This window comes from Engystomops pustulosus, chromosome 1, assembly GCF_040894005.1.
Source record: "Engystomops pustulosus chromosome 1, aEngPut4.maternal, whole genome shotgun sequence".
In the NCBI taxonomy this organism is placed as follows: Eukaryota; Metazoa; Chordata; class Amphibia; order Anura; family Leptodactylidae; genus Engystomops; species Engystomops pustulosus.
This window is the reverse complement of record NC_092411.1, coordinates 167,668,399-167,685,629: the sequence shown is the minus strand read 5'-3', so window position 1 is coordinate 167,685,629 and position 17,231 is coordinate 167,668,399. Positions and strand designations below refer to the sequence as shown.

Below are 17,231 nucleotides of genomic sequence, written 5' to 3'. Positions count from 1 at the left end.
AAAAGGCAGCAGAAATCAGAAGTTTAAACATAGAGATGTTTTGTGCATATAAACTTGCAACTTAAATCATATAATATACACCAGGGACCACTGTCACAAGAAATCTGTCTGGAGTTTAAAAAAAAAATTACAGGACAATAAATGCAGATGTGCAATTCTGCAGTGTTTATACAACCCTGGCCATAAGATGCCCATTCTTCTTAGTATTCTTAGTGTTAGTGTGCCTTAGGTACACTTAGTGCTTGCCCCTTCCCCCTGTGTTGCTGCTGTCAAGTTGGAGAGACTCCTCCTGTGCTGTCCTGTCCAGTGCTGCTCTCTTCTAATGATCCTCTGCTGGCATTAGATTCATAACTGCTTCAGGTTGAGTTCAGACAATGGGGCACATTTACTTACCTGGTCCACGAAAGTGCATTGTCTGGCGATAATGTACTCTGCCGCGATTCAATAAGATTGTGCGCCTGATATCCTGCATGTGTCTCTTCCCTGCTCAGGTCCACCGGAGTTCACCTTTTTCTTCCTGGTGCATGTAAGTGCATTGTCTTGTGACACAATTTGAAAGTTTAATCACGCGCTCAGTCCGAATCAGTCTGATAATCCGATGACACCCCCCCCCGATTTCTGTAGCATGGAAGCCAGCACAGCTGCAGCAAACAACCATTGCGTGTGACACAATCCCAGTGCAGACACCTGTTAAATACCTTTGAAAGCCGCACAATCCCCGAAAACGCCGGAAAGTCAGACGAAAGTGCGAGCGCAGACCCTTAGTAAATAAGTTTGCCTTGTGTTTTGAAATGCACTGCGCAAAATGCATGCGTGTGTTGTGTGACATTGAAAGTCATCACTATTAATGTTAAACAACAAAACATATGATGCTCCTTACAAAACACATATATGTTTGTTGCATTTTTTCCAATGCATTTGAACAGAATTGCATCACAATGGGAGAGCTTCTCCTCATCGCATCTGGGTTTACACTGCTTCGTTCATGATCAGCAACGCGCACCACATGTTGTGTGCACATGCGATCGGGAGAAGCACCTCCCCACTGTGTATGAATTGCGTCCCTAAAAGTAATTCAAGAACAGCGTGTGAACATAACCCCGAGAACCTAAATGTGCAGACAGAGGCTGCAGAGGGAGCACAATGTGGTTGTGATCTCACTGCTGCATGTTTGTATACATACAGAGACTATGGGTGACTGGAGGCACGTTGCTGGACTGGAGCGCAATTACTACAACTGTTTTCTTGTTTTTACAACCAACCCACTCCACTGGTAAAAACAAAATATTATAAAATTCCAGTAATTTATGTAAATATATAAATATTCACACTTTTTCACACTTTGTCTAATTGCAACCAATTGGTAAGATCAAATAGGAAAGGCGTACACCTGTGTGTATATAAAAGCTCACAGCTAACAGTGCATGTCAGAGCACATAAAAATCATGAGGTCATGAGGAAATGCCCATATAGATCAGATACAGAATTGTGGCAAGGCACAGAACTGACCAAGGTTACAAGAGAATGTCTGCAGCACACAAGGTTCCTCAGAGCACAATGGAAGTTTGGTACGACTAAAACTCTTTCTCGACCTGCTAACCTAATCAATCGTGGGAGAAAGGCCTTGGTAAGAGAGGTAAAGAAGAACCGCAAGATCACTCCAGAGATGCTGTAGGGGATGGGAGAAAGTTCCACGAAGTCAACTATCACTGCAGGCCTTCACCAGTCAGGGCTTTATGTCAGAGTCTGCCAATGGAAGACATGAAAGCCTGCATACAGTTTGCAAAAAAAAAAAAAAACCTTGTGAAGGACTTCTAGACTATGAAAAATAAGACTCTCTGGTCTGATGAGATGAAGACTGAACATGTTGGTTCTAATTCTATGCGGTATGTATGGAGAAAATCAGGTGCTGCTCATATAACAAACCAGTGGCTTCACAACAACTCCAGAGCCCTGACCTAAACCCAATTGACCATCTTTGGAGAGACTTGAAATTGGCGTCCACCAACGTTTACCATCCAACCTGAGGGAATAGGAGAGGATTTGCAAGGAAGAATGGCAGAGTATCCTCAAATCCAGGAGTGAAAAACCTGTTGCATCGTTCCCAAGATGACTCATTGTTGTACTAGCTCAAAAAGGTTTCTACTCAATACTGAGCAAAGGGTCTGAATACTTACGACCCTGCGATATTTTAGTTTTTTGATCTGGCACAGGCGGATGTGTCATTACACCTCTTTGATGCATTTGCTGTCACACAGACCATAGGCATGCAGTCTGCATGATAGCTAAGGAGCTGCGTAGCTTGGGAACTAAGAGTTCCTGTGCTTCGCTACCTCAAGTAAGGGATGGGAGCCGGCCGTGGTATAGTGGATCCCATCGGAACTTTCTTTTTTTACTAAATAAAAAATACATTAAGAAGATTTAGCCATTGTTACTGGGTAATAAAAAGGACCATAGATGACATCACTCTGATAACATGACATGAAGTGCTCAATGATGTTACAAATCTCTCAATGTTTCAGCAAGGCACTGTGTAAAACAATTGACAACTTTTTACCCCTAAATACAACTAAACAGAGTTTTATTTTTCTGTAGTTGAATATTTTCAGATGATCCCTAAGTATTAGTTCAGTACAACAGTATGTCCTATCAGTGAAGTCTGCCAATCAGAAGCAAGGAGGCTTTGCAATGCAAGTAAAATTTAATATACAGGTGGTCTCCTACTTAAGAAAACCCGACTTACAGACGACCCCTAGTTACAAACGGACCTCTGCATATTAGTAATTTACTGTACTTTAGCCTTGGGCTACAATAACCAGCTATAACAGTTATTAAAGGCGTCTGTAATGAATCTTTATTGTTAATCCTTGTTCTTATGACAACCCAACATTTTTAAAATCCAATTGTCACGGAGACCAAAAAAATTCTGGCTGGGGCTACAATTATAAAATATACAGTTCCGACTTGCATACAAATTCAACTTAAGAACAAACCTACAGACCCTATCTTGTTTGTAACCCGGGGACTGCCTGTACAGGGCTCCATTAATATAATTGGATCAATTTAGGCGAGTTGCATATAAATTTGCAAACTGTTTTTTTTAACATTGCAGTCATGATAAGAAACTGTTTAGGGATAAGGGCAATCCTTTTAATGAAGTTCATGAAGTATTTATTTTGGGTGGGTTAATTTAAATGACAGATTGCCATTAACAATAAAATTATTCTCTTTTTGCTGTTTTTTTTTCCCATAATTTATACAGGTCAATCACAATGTTTAATTTTATAATTTTTTTACATATGACATGGTCATAACGCTCATTGACTAGTGGGAAAGTGCCTCAACACTTGGTCCGCAAACAGTGGTCTTGTGTACTGTTTGCGGCAAGAAGAAAACATTGTAGAAAAAAGCCAAAACGCTCACCTGATGGATGCTTCTGGCACCAACTTCCACTTCTGCGACTCCAAAAAAATCCAAAAAAGATACAACGATCCAGCGCGGGATAGTGAAAAAATCTTTAGGCACTTTTTATTGGCTCCAATAGTAACAATAATACAATACAATAATAAAACAATACGGAGCCACAACGCACTATGTTGCCCTCGACACAACCTATGCCCTTTAACACACAAACCTCTATAATTCCACATTTAACCACCACATCATATCCTTCCCCTTTTTTAGGAGCACAAGCCCTGGGTATCCAGCTCAGGGATCGGGACAAATGGGGATACAATGGGAAGTGACAGATCCCAGTACCCCCAATCCCCTTACTAATTTGGTCATCAACCTTTCCTCAAAAACACTTTCACCTCATGTCCTTTCACTACTGCAAAAAGGCCTCACCTTTACACAAACACCATTGTGTGATAAATTCCTTTGGATAAAAGACGTCAATATATTTGCACGTAAATTAGCACTTCACAAGATGCACAAAGAAGAAGAAACAGACAAGAAAAGATTCAAACAAAGGGAGACACAGGCCCTAGAGGCTTTACTTTCATTGGAGGATGAGAACTTGATAGGACCATCCGAAATCCAAGCACCGCTTACGGATATGAAACCTCGCTCCAAATATACACCTGCTTTCTCCAAATATTCAAACATCGAGACATTTGTCCAACTTGTATCAAATGACATAGAAAAACTGAAAATGGATAAGAATTAGGTTCAAAAACCTTAAGGCTGAGGAAGTTAAAGCTCTGGAGGAACTGCGCTCGGACCATGAGTTAATAGTGAAACCCTCGGATAAGGGGGGGAACACAGTGATCATGAACACCACAGATTATATTGACATGGTCCAGAGACTCCTGTCTGATAAGAACACCTATGAAATACTCCGCACAGATCCAACACTGAAGTATGTTAAGGAATTGGAACAACTCCTATCGGAGGCCAGGGCTGACAACCTACTCAGCCTGGATGAGTATAAAGTATTGTTCAATGAACATCCTACAATAGCCACCTTTTACGCACTACCCAAAGTGCACAAGGGATGGATGCCGATGCCGGGTAGACCGATTGTGTCGGGCTGTGATTGCCTGACACAAGCCTGTAGCATCTACATTGACAAGATGCTGCAGCCCTTTGTCTGTGCTCTCCCATCCTACTTACAGGAAACTAAAGACACTATTACAAAGATACAGGACCTCACGCTCACATCGGATACATTGATAGCCAGCCTGGACGTAGAGTCTTTATACAGCAATATTGAACACTCCTTGGGCCTCAAAGCTGTCGAATATTTTCTGAACACTAAAGGCATCCAGTTCAGAGCACACAACAATTTTTTGTTGAAACTTTTAAATTTTGTACTCACCAGGAATTATTTTCTTTTCAGGGGGTCCTTCTACCACCAGGTTAGGGGTACCGCAATGGGGGCGACGTGTGCGCCCTCATATGCGAACCTCTTTCTTGGTTGGTGGGAGGACTCCCTAGTTTTCTCCGATGAATTCGCAAACTACAACTGCCACATTGCCTATTGGGGCAGATTTATAGACGATGTGCTGATCCTCTGGGAGGGTGCTAAGGCACTATTCCATGAATTCGTTGAGAAACTCAACTGAAGTTTTTCTCAGCTCTTACACACGAGGGTTATGATTTGGGCATAATTAATGTTAAACAAAGGGACCACATGTTGGTCACAAACCCTGTCACACCCATCGTGTATACATTGCCCAAAGTCCATAAAGGGGAACATCCACCCCCCATGCGACCGATTATATAAGGCATTGGGTCCATAAACAAACCCCTCTGTGAATGGTTGGATGCCTTACTCCAACCATTAGTGGTGAGAACGGCAGGATACCTTAAGGACACGGGTGACGTCCTCAGAATCTTAAACAAAATAAAATGGTCTGCAGAGTACATGTGGTTGAGCTGCGATGCAGTATCATTATATACCTCAATACCCCATGAGAAAGCCATGATGGCTTTAAATTACCATCTCAATAAATACAGCACATACAGCATGGATTAGAAAAATTACATAAATGAGGTATTGTGGTTCTTCCTTTACAATGATATTTACTACCTTCGAATCAAGGGAGTATCTATGGGGGCTAAATTTTCACCGTCCATAGCCAATCTCACAATGGCATGGTGGGAGGAGTAATATCTTTACTCAGACTGTAATCCATATGTTGATGTCATTGTCTGGTATGGCAGATACATCGACGATTTGCTATTTATTTGGCGCGCCGATGTGTCTGCTATTCTGCTATGTGTCTGCTATTTTACTACTGCGAAAAGTTTACATCCGAAACATACTATCAAATCCATACCCATAGGATAGATGACACGGGCAAAAAGGAATTGTAGTTCGCAACAAGACTATGACACTGAGAACAAGAAAATTAGAACAAGATTAACCCAAAGGGGCTATACACGTAAGGTATTAAATCGGGCAAGTGAAATAGTTAAAAATAAACCCAGAGACAGCCTATTAGCTGAGAAATTACAATCTAAAAATAAACAGAACAACAACTTATTTTTGTCGTTACAATTCAGTAACCAATTTGAAGAAATCAGACATCTTATTCTTAAACATCTGCCAATCTTGTATCAAGATGAAAAATTGGCAGAAATCCTAAAGAACGGCTGCAACATAGTGTCTACCAACAAAGATAAAACTACCTGGCTGTCACATAGGGGTTTTTACCATTGCGGGGCACAAAGATGTAAAACATGTACAGTAGTAAAGACAAGAAGGAAATTTACTAATTCATCTAACTCATTAGAATTTGACATTAAAAATTACATCAACTGCAACAGTAACTTTGTTGTGTACATTATAGAATGCACCATATGTGATTGTAAATATGTAGGTGCTACCACCCGTAAATTGAAAAAACGTATTCTCAAACACCTAGGGGATATAGGAAAAAAAAAGGACCATAACAACGACTCTTTGATTGTGAAGCATATTGGATATTACATCTAGACACGAGATTCCCCAAGGGCATGAACTACAAGCATGAGTTCATGTTCCATTATTGAAACTATATGTCATATGTAAACCAATTCTTACGTAATGGATCCATCTCACATTTAAACTTGCTTTTTTGACTGCTACCTATTTCTTCTGTTTTTAACGCAGATTCTCCGTTTTGCTGCGGGCTTGACCAGTGCCAACTTTGGTCCTGTTTTTATATTACTCTATATGATCACTATCCAGGAACCAAAGGGGCATAGTATATCCCTATTACTCTCTCCGTTTCACTCTCAAATATGAAAAGTAGTCTATCGGTTATTTCCTTATAAATACGTGTTTTCAGAAAATATAAATTTACTTCATTGGATAGTTATGTTTATCTTCTACTGAGGACTATTGGGTACTGTAGGTGTTTTTAACATTACTGAATTATCCAATTTGTTTTAACCTAAATAAATAAACTATGTTTTTTAAATACTACCACACACCTGGAAGCGACACTGATTGCCCCGTACACACACCCGTCACAACAAGCAGGTGGGGCTCTCGCTATCAGCACATTGTAATGTAGGAGGAGTAAAATCCCCATATACTGCCATACTCTAGTATGGCAGTATTGTTAGGGCAGTCCTCAATGGGGACAATTCAGTATATTGGAGAGGATCCAAATTCAGGATGATGACGAGCTCACCGAGAATTTCAGACAAGAAGGTTCTCTGAATAAAACTCTGCTTTATTGGTGCATGACATCGTCTTATATACCCAAAAGAAGGGCGTTTACATGTTAAGCGGTCTTACAATTATTGGATAGTTTCATCGAACCATTAGGAAATATTATAACAATTGGTCAGTTTCCATTTAACTATATTTAATAATTAACATATGTCCTTGTTTACAGGGCATATCAATAATGAATAAATTCCATTATTGATTTTCCCATTAAGTGCCAGGTGCGAGCTGGCACAAGCTACCTTAATGGTTATTATTTCTTGATACCAATCAGAAGTTACTTAATAACTGGTCAAAGTCTCTTCTGGTCATCTAAACCAAGCAATATTTATACTCTTTATGCAACCTTATTTATTCAGCTCAATTCTCCTAAGAATGACCTGAGAGATATAACATAAACATGTTCTGAATAAGGGGGAGCATGAGGGGATATAGGATCCATCCCTATCAATCCCTCCTTTTGAGAACAAATATGAGGCTCTTCGCACTCTATGTACTTCAATGGTAAAAGACCACTGTCAGACTTCAAATTATGTTTCTTCACTGAATTCCCCAGAGTAGGGGAGTCTCATATCTTATTCTCACAACACTCTCTCTCCTTCATCATCATCATCATCTCCCTAGTGGATACACGGTCTTAGTGATGGATGTTTCAATCAGTCGTTATGTAAGTCCTTATTACAGTAAGTTAGCAATACAGTAACAAAAGGTGACTTGTGATGCTGTCATGACGGCTGACGAGATGAAGAGACCAGACCATACTGCTCCATTTTCTCAGCCAAAACTCCAACTGGTGGGTAAAAATATCATCAATGCTGGAGTTTCCGTCAAGTTCTTTGGATCACGGTGCTAATGTTCCAATATTGGACTATACTATGGAAATAATAAAAAACAATGATAAAATCCAAATTCTTAACCCCTCCTTTTTATACTAAGGACATGTCTATATTTATTTAATCTTTAAGTCAAAATATCAATAGTCAATATGTTGACCAATCGAGAACTAATTCCAGCTCTGCAGTTATTAAGTTTCCTGCTTTAAACTTATCAGAGATATCTCTTGGAATTCGAATATCATCTATATACATTCTTGGATCTAGGGAGCAGTCTTCTCTTTACACTAATGAGCTACATTTAGCTTACTCCTCGGCTCAGTTTATTTAGCAATCTAAGTTTGAGCTTCATGTTTCACCTTACCAATTTCCTGGAAACAAGGATTGTTCTCCTACTCATGGGGTTACCCAGTATGTTATGACTGGTGGGCGCAACTTTAAAAAACAATACATAGATAATAAATGGGCTCATACGAAGCCCTTCACATAGCTAACATACACAGTATGTTGTGAGTCTTTTTGGGTCATCAGAAAGTTTAAATGATGTATTCGTTAGAACTGGCAGTGGCAAATGCTATACAATTGGATTTACTTATAATTATCTTGTCATTATTTATCCTCTAGTATTTTTGTTCTGTGACGCATCTCTGTGATCTCACTTTCCCATATTGGGATAGCTTTTAGCATGGAAATACTTTGTTGGGGCCCTCCCTTCTGGTATATATATATTTCAAGTAATAGAGACCTTTGTCTTTTGGAGAAGACTAATAGGCCCTATTCCCTTTAGTCAATTCTTTACTTCACTCTATTGTGTTGGTTATTTAAATTAGGTATAGATTGTCTATCCTTTGCATATCTTGCTGAATTTTAATTACCTCTGTTATACCAAATCTACAGAAATTTCACTAATTTTAATTCTTCTGTATAAGTTTCCTTCACGCATCAGGAGAGCTTCCGGCCACCCTAAGAACAGATCAACATACACAAGAGCATACTACCAACCTTGGTTAGTTGCATGAGGTCAATTAGCAGTCATTGAAACAGATAGAGGTGTCTAGGTGTGTGATTTTTCCTATATTATCGTAGTTATGCACATGTGAGATATGCTTTTGTAAACCTGGCTGTGGTAGTAATAACCCCAGGTGTGGAGCGTTGTATGTCCACTAGAGAGCACATAGCTTCTTTAAACAGGTGAGTTGGACCTTGAGCAGCTTCAGCCATCATAGGGTACATAAATCTTGGTAGGCATATTCTCTCCCCAGCTTCCACAGATCAGACTCTTCCCGAGTGCCAGCCTTCGACCAGATCTTCCTCTCTTCCCCGGTGGTTTGCCAGGTCAGAGACTGTAAAATACTGAAGTCAAATGCATGGTTAGGCTCAGTGCTTACCTTGATCTGTGAGGTTTCTGTAACCTCTGCCGCTCTTGTCCTCCTGGTTGTCACCTTTTCCGCTTTATTCACCCTGTGGTTGCCTTGTGCCTCATTAGTGGCCAGTTTTGTATGTGCCTTTTACCTTTACTATGTCTACTTCTTGTGTAATATACAATGTTCCATCAGTTATTTGATTACTTTCTCATGTTCTACTAGTCTACCTATGGAGGTGCGGAAGTCCCTGTCTTTCTCCCTACAATATTGTATGTATTTACCTGAGACATTACTCTATGCGCTCCAATGAGGGCCTTCAGCTCCTCCTCCTGTGCAGACATGTGAGGAAGGAGTGGTTCTGCTTTTACTACATCATGTTGTGTGACCACTTCATACCCACTGTGGAACCGTCCGTCCTCTCCGATGCTGGCTTTATCCGCCTACAAAAACTTGAAATCTGATTATTATCCTTAAGTTTCCTGTGCTATGATGTAAAGAAAACAAGAGGAATGATAAAAATAATTTTTCATGCCTGACTCAAGAATGCAGTGGTATAAAGTTTAGTGATAGCACAGTGTATGGTTACAGGTCTATTTGCTCATATATCATCTTATTCAGTAAGCTCTTCTTTAATTATTAAGCTTGAAACAATATCACAAATACAATGAAAAGAAGTTTCTTAAATATAAATACCAGAATGATGCAGCACAAATTTATACATATGATATCTTATACCCTCTGACTACTTGCAAAATGAGACTGAAATGGTACCAAACAGCTATAGTGGTGATTGCAAGACATCGGATGACTTTCCGAAAACCCCTTTGTTTACTCATTAGATGACTGTATCATAAAAAGAAGGTATTTCATAAAATAAAAATGTTTAAAATGGTAAAACAACGGTAAAACATAATGCCAAAAAGTATTGTTAAACAAAGATACCTTGTTGAGCAAGGTTTCCTATATTATACTTTCTATCTATCTTCCCCCCCTGTTGACATTGCATCAATCACATTAATGGGATTCAATGTCAAGCACTTAAAATTTTGTTGCCATGAGTGCTGCAATTTGCAATGTAAGTTTCTGAACAGGAAGAGAAAGTTTGCTGCATTATATTCAAAAAGTTATGCAAATTATGCAAAATGGAAATGGTGAAGTAGTTACTACATAATGGGGTATAATTTCAGAAGCAGTCTCTGAACTTAAATTCTTATAATATTTTTGCCTTAATTCAATACAATATAATAAAACGCCCACATGTAATAGGATTTAGTTGAGTCAGCTACCTGACGCTGCAGCTAAAAGGAGTGGAAATAAACGAAGGCTTCTAGGCTTCTGTGGAAAGTTGGAAAAGCTATGTGTCTAATCATTAATACAATTGTTGCATGAGGGTGCAGACATAGCAGATTCAAGACTTCTAATACAATACTCTACTCAAAGTAGTACATAGCTAAACTCCCATGTGTTACTTAGTGACTCGATTACCTTCATGTGTCAGAAAGAACATTTTCCTGAAATGAAATTTAGAAAACCAACCATTAAAATTTTTGGACTCCTAGTGGTGACATCCACCAAATATATCGTTGTTTCCTAAAAGTAAATGCAGCCAAAATTTTTGGACCCAGGGGAAACCCATCTGTAGAATTATCGTGATATTTTAGTCATGGGGAATGATAGGGTATTGGGCATAGATTGTTGCTGCATTCTTCAATCCCTTCAGCTCCTTGTGTATACAAGGTGCCAACAGAAGAGTGAGATGGGTTCACATGTGTCTGGTAGGTAACTGTTTCAGATGCATTAGGTTCTACTAACAAGTGAATTGTTCTACCATCTGGAAAATGGAGTGTAACCATTTTCTGAGACCCTGGAAGAATGGGGACACTGGGTGGTAATTTTACTGGTGCTCCTATGGGAGCGGTTTGAACGTTTATAACTTCTCCTAAAAGGTCCCATAGTTTCCCACAAGTGGGACACTTGAATCTCTGTTGGGAACATTTCCTTGGGAAATATTTTACTTGACCTAGCTCAGCTGTTTCTGCTGCCTGTACAACCTGGTCCCAGATTTGTTCTTCAGTACTATTTGGATCTTCGTCATCCAGAAGTGTCTCTATTATCCTTTCCTGACACCAATCCATTAGTTCTGCTAAGAAGTGTTTTTTTTAGCTTCTTTTGATAGTGCTTCCCATACAGTATTAACCAACTGTTGAGCACGTGTACTCATTTTTATTTATTTATTTATTTATTTTTTTATATCTTTGTTTATTACTTCCTAAAGCTGCTTATAAGGTCATTTCTTGTCAAAATAAATGTTATCCCTTATTCCACCTGCTATATCCCGGAAATATTAGTCAGAAGTACCCTGTCTTTAGGTCTATCTTTTTCTCTGGCTGCCTCTAAAACGCCCTTTTCCGTATTATGGCTATGAAGCCCACAACTACCTAGGTTGCCTTTACTCTATTGTCCTGCAACTTGCGGTACCCACTTATTTATAACTGAGCTCAACGAGCATATTTCAGTGCGTTGGTGTGCAGGCCCTTTAATATGATTTGTGACTTGGCCAAGTGACTACACCGGAGTCACGTCACTAAATCCTCTAGGCTCCTTGGGTAAGCACGGAAGAAACTCAAAGTAAATTTAGCGTATACATATCTCTTATACATCAGCCAGAGTGTAAGATTAACTAAACTTTTACAGCTTACTATGATGAAAGTTGTTTCTAGTGCGGGTTTAAACAATTCTTCCGACTTCAGCTAACAGTCTCCGAGAAGTGACAATAATCTACAACTTAAACCAGCCAGCAGGGGCGTCTTGTTCACACGCAAACCGGACAAGCCAGTATTACGGGAAGAGGTTAGTCTTTCTGGCCAGGAGTTGCCTTCGAGGTGGACTCATATCAGTCATACACCATTCATACAACAACATAAACAAACAACATATAATAGCGGCACAAACATAAACCTTCTCCAATATACTCTTATAATTATCTCAGGGATATTCTACGGTTCTTTGTCAATAAATATTGAGCAGTAAGAAGAAAGACTTATCTATAACGTACCGTAAATCCGGCGGCAGACTTTGAGATAGAGGAGACACAGAGAAGTTTGTGTAAGAATAAGGTTCTTACCATCCCCGGGGTTGTCTGTGTGTCCGCTGCCAAAGAGCCTGTTGTGTTGCCGGGTCTGCAGTACTGAAGTCAATCTGTTTCCAACTGCCCCGCGATTGGAAGCGCCATTTACTGTTAGGGCAGTCCTCAATGGGGACAATTCAGTATATTGGAGAGGAGCCAAATTCAGGATGATGACGAGCTCACCGAGAATTTCAGACAAGAACACACCCTGGTTCTCTGAATAAAACTCTGCTTAATTGGTGCATGACATCGTCTTATATACCCAAAAGAAGGGCGTTTACATGTTAAGCGGTCTTACAATTATTGGATAGTTTCATCGAACCATTAGGAAATATTATAACAATTGGTCAGTTTCCATTTAACTATATTTAATAATTAACATATGTCCTTGTTTACAGGGCATATCAATAATGAATAAATTCCATTATTGATTTTCCCATTAAGTGCCAGGTGCGAGCTGGCACAAGCTACCTTAATGGTTATTATTTCTTGATACCAATCAGAAGTTACTTAATAACTGGTCAAAGTCTCTTCTGGTCATCTAAACCAAGCAATATTTATACTCTTTATGCAACCTTATTTATTCAGCTCAATTCTCCTAAGAATGACCTGAGAGATATAACATAAACATGTTCTGAATAAGGGGGAGCATGAGGGGATATAGGATCCATCCCTATCAGTATATGATAGGATCTTACAGACAACCTAGGGTTAAAGTACCCTAGGGAGTCTGAAAAATAGTGAAAATTAAAAAAAAGGAAAAAAAAAATATAATGAAAAAAAACGAAAAACTTAAATCAGAACTGATCAGAACCTAGAACTGATATAAATATAAACAGTAAAAATCATAAACACATGGGTATCACCGTGTCCGAAAATGCCCGATCTATCAAAATATGATAACTTTTTTTTTCTCTGCGTTTAACCCCGTAACGGAAAATCACAGAGATAACGGAATTTTTTTGCCATTTTTAAAAATTTTTTAAATTCTATAAAAAGTGATCAAAAGGTTGCACAGTCCTAAAAAATATAATATTGTAAATGTCATCAAATTCCGCAAAAAACAACACCATACACAGCTCCATATACCAAAGTATAAAAAAAGTTATTAGCGCCAGAAGATGGCAGAATCCAAAAAAAAATTTTTTTGTATAGGAGGTTCTAATTTTTTTAAATTTATGAAAACATTATAAAACCTATATAAATTTGTTATCCCCGTAATCGCACTAACCCAAAGAATAAAGTAGACATGTCATTTGGGGCGTACAGTGAAATACGTAAAATCCAAGCCCACAAGAATACGGCACAAATGCGTTTTTTTTACCAATTTCACTGCATTTGGATTTTTTTTCCCCGCTTCCCAGTACACTGGAATGGAATATTAAATACCAACATTTTGAAGTGTACTTTGTTACACAGAAAATAAGTCATCACACAGCTCTGTACATGGAAAAATAAAAAAGATTTTTGAAGGTGGGGAGTAAAAAATGAAAATGCATAAACGAAGGGCTGCAGTGTTAAGGGGTTAATATAAGCCCAGTCCGTAACGGGATTATATAGGGTGAGGAAACGGATGGTAGCATGTATATAACCGAGACACAGATTTTTGGATTCATGGATTAAGATAAAAGAGCAACACAGGTAAAATTTGATACTTAATTGCCTTAAGGGCGCACTAGACAAACAGTACACACAATATATATATATATATATATATATATATATATATATATGTGTATATATATATATATATATATATATATATATATACACACTCACCGGCCACTTTATTAGGTACACCTGTCCAACTGCTCGTTAAGACTTAATTTCTAATCAGCCAATCACATCGCGGCAACTCAGTGCATTTAGGCATGTAGACATGGTCAGAACAATCTCCTGCAGTTCAAACCGAGCATCAGTATGGGGAAGAAAGGTGATTTGAGTGCCTTTGAACGTGGCATGGTTTTTGGTGCCAGAAGGGCTGGTCTGAGTATTTCAGAAACTGCTGATCTATTGGGATTTTCACGCACAACCATCTCTAGGGTTTACAGAGAATGGTCCGAAAAAGAAAAAACATCCAGTGAGCGATAGTTCTGTGGGCGGAAATGCCTTGTTGATGCCAGAGGTCAGAGGAGAATGGGCCACCCGTTACAACCAAGGTAGGCAGAAGAGCATCTCTGAACGCACAGTACGTCGAACTTTGAGGCAGATGGGCTACAGCAGCAGAAGACCACACCGGGTGCCACTCCTTGTAGCTAAGAACAGGAAACTGAGGCTACAATTTGCACAAGCTCATCGAAATTGGACAGTAGAAGATTGGAAAAACGTTGCCTGGTCTGATGAGTCTCAATTTCTGATGCGACATTCGGATGCGACATTCGGATGGACAGTCAGAATTTGGCGTCAACAACATGAAAGCATGGATCCATCCTGCCTTGTATCAACGGTTCAGGCTGGTGGTGGTGGTGTCATGGTGTGGGGAATATTTTCTTGGCACTCTTTGGGCCCCTTGGTACCAATTGAGCATCGTTGCAACGCCACAGCCTACCTGAGTATTGTTGCTGACCATGTCCATCCCTTTATGACCACAATGTACCCAACATCTGATTGCTAGTTTCAGCAGGATAATGCGCCATGTCATAAAGCTGGAATCATCTCAGACTGGTTTCTTGAACATGACAATGAGTTCACTGTACTCAAATGGCCTCCACAGTCACCAGATCTCAATCTAATAGAGCATCTTTGGAATGTGGTGGAACGGGAGATTCGCATCATGGATGTGCAGCCGACAAATCTGCGGCAACTGTGTGATACCATCATGTCAATATGGACCAAAATCTCTGAGGAATGCTTCCAGCACCTTGTTGAATCTATGCCACGAAGAATTGAGGCAGTTCTGAAGGCAAAAGGGGGTCCAACCCGTTACTAGCATGGTGTACCTAATAAAGTGGCCGGTGAGTGTATGTCTATATATATATATATATATATATATATACAGTCAACAAGGTACAAATACCCAGGTAGATCTACAAGTATCAGCAATTCGTATTTTAGTTATCTTATGTGTGGGCATAATGAAACCTGGTAGTCTACACCTTAAGATCTTTCCTCTGCACTTGATGGTAAATGGTTTCCCAGACAAAAGATAAGGGGCATCGAGTGTGTCTTGATTATATAAGCTGTAGACACACCTCTGCCCACCCCCAGGATGGCTCATATGACCCTCCCACCTGGTATTAAGTAGCCATAGCTTCTCAAGGGAAAGTCGTAGGGTCAGGCTTCTAGTATCATTGGATCTGGGTGAATCCCTGGATTGCATTGATACCATTCCCGACCCATTTGCTATGGTACCATCCAGAGATATGTATATCTCTGGACCCAAGGGTGCTAGAGCCTTGAGAATTGTGGCACTGGGATCTGCTGACGATAAAAAATCAAAAAATGTAATTCCCCTTAGGCTGAGATGGACTATGACTCCATATCCAACATATTAGTCCGAAAGTTTTATGACTCATTGTCTCCTGTTTAAAAACAGGAGAAATTGGAGAAACTAGAGAAATGCTTTGAAGCTTGCCTAATGGAGCTAGCCTAATGGAGCTAGCTAGAGTGTTAACTAACACTGCCTGCAGTGTTAGTTAACACTCTAGCTACCTCCATTAGGCTAATTACTGAGGAAATATTACTGAGGAAATAGAGCAGTGTTGGCGAACCTATGGCACGGGTGCCAGAGGTGGCACTCTGAGCCCTCTCAGTGGGCACTCAGGCTGTTGCCCCAGCACAGAATTCACCAGACAGGACTTGAGAGATCCTCCTGCACACCCAGGTATCCCAGGATGTGAACCACTCTGGGTCTATCTGAGACTGCAGGAAGAGAAGGTGTGGACAGGGTCAGATTATCACTGGAGCCACTGAAGTTCCTGCTCATGGCCCCACAATTCTTCCTGTTCATTGGGTTGTCAAGGGATGTTCCAATGGCAATATGAATTTTCCAACCTTCTGTCAACGATATTGGTGTCCTCCGGACTGTTGGAAGCTGTGGTATAGCACAGAGCAAGAAAATTTTAATAATTTAATGCTAGAATTGCTGTGTTGGCACTTTGCAATAAATAAGTGGGTCTGGTTTGCATTTTGGGCACTCGGTCTCTAAAAGGTTCGCCATCACTGAAATAGAGGGTCACCTATATAAACAGATGGAGCGTGCTGCACAGGAGGGAACAATAGTGATTATGGGAGACTTTAACTTTCCAAATATAAATTGGGCTCAAGGTTCTTGTTCATCTGTGAAGGGGAGACATTTTATCAACTTTCTTCAGTATAATTTTATGGTGCAGCTTGTAGAAGATCCCACAAGGGGCAATTCTTTGTTGGACTTCTAACAATGTGGAAATTGTCCAAAATGTCATTGTCTTGGGAACAGCGATCATAACATAATTATTTCCCTAACAAAACATGCACTACTGAATTCTGTCTATTCAACATGTATTTATTACACAACAAATATAATAAAATGTATTACATCATATAAAAAAATAGTATTACAAATTGTGGCATTTGTTATTTCATATTTTGCTATATGGTACTACATCACATATATGCACATATCTGGACAAATGAAAAATCTGACTACAACCTTCTTAAAATTTGTGCATGTACAATTTATGCTATCATTAGTTTTCTGAACGGACCACACCAGGGTTTAGATATAGCCTTTAGATATATTTAGGTATAGCCTATGAATCGTCAGC

The 17,231-nt window shown here is 39.5% G+C and overlaps 1 protein-coding gene across 12 annotated transcripts in view; it reads left to right on the top strand.

The window, feature by feature from the left end:
- Positions 1-17,231, top strand: part of ADGRL3 (adhesion G protein-coupled receptor L3) — a 1,100,912-nt gene that overhangs the window by 751,442 nt on the left and 332,239 nt on the right. The window lies entirely within an intron of this gene.